At 39.5% G+C, this 778-nt stretch overlaps 1 pseudogene; it reads right to left on the minus strand.

The window, feature by feature from the left end:
- Nucleotides 1-401: 401 nt before the first annotated feature.
- On the minus strand, nucleotides 402-544 carry LOC136386662 (small nucleolar RNA SNORA48; annotated as a pseudogene).
- Nucleotides 545-778: the final 234 nt, after the last annotated feature.

Here is a 778-nt window from a genome sequence, read left to right on the forward strand (position 1 = left end):
ACCTTTTTATTTCTGCTTGTTTGGAACATCATCCATCTCTTCCCTTTGAGTCTTTGTGTGTCTTTAGAGCTGAAAATGAGTCTTCTATAAGTAGAATATGGTTATGTCATGTTTTTGATAATCCATCCAGCCACTCTGTGCCTTTTGATTGGGGAGTTTAATTCATTTATATTCATGGTGATTGTTGATATGTAAGGATTTATTACTGCCATTTTATATTGTGCCTTCTGCTTGTTTTGTCTCTCCAATTGTTCCTTTTTCCCTCTGTTTCTGTCTACCTTTTTGAGTTGGTGGTTTTCCGTGGTGATTTCCCTTTTTATGTTTTATGTCTCTGTTCTAGATATTTGCTTGTGGTTAGATGAAATTTACATAATACTTTTCATGAATAAAATAACCTTTTTTAATGTGCCCTAGGCATGAAACAGCTCTGGCCACCAATACAGGCATCAAGCTAGGATGAACTAGGGCTGAACACTGCTTTGCCCCTGACTGATATAAGAACAGCACCACCAATCAGGTGCCTCCTTGCCCATTGCCAGGGGCAAAATAACCCTTTTTTTGCTGATAGAAATCTTTCTTCATTTACCTATAATTGTTCCATTCTTTACTCCTCTACATTTATATTTTTGATGTCACAAATTATCTCTTTATGCTACACTTTTTTTTTTTGTATTTTTCTGAAGCTGGAAACAGGGAGAGACAGTCAGACAAACTCTCGCATGCGCCCGACCGGGGATCCACCTGGCACGCCCACCGGGGGGCGATGCTCTGCCCACCA

The sequence above is a fragment of the Saccopteryx leptura genome, chromosome X (genome assembly GCF_036850995.1).
Source record: "Saccopteryx leptura isolate mSacLep1 chromosome X, mSacLep1_pri_phased_curated, whole genome shotgun sequence".
NCBI lineage: Eukaryota > Metazoa > Chordata > Mammalia > Chiroptera > Emballonuridae > Saccopteryx > Saccopteryx leptura.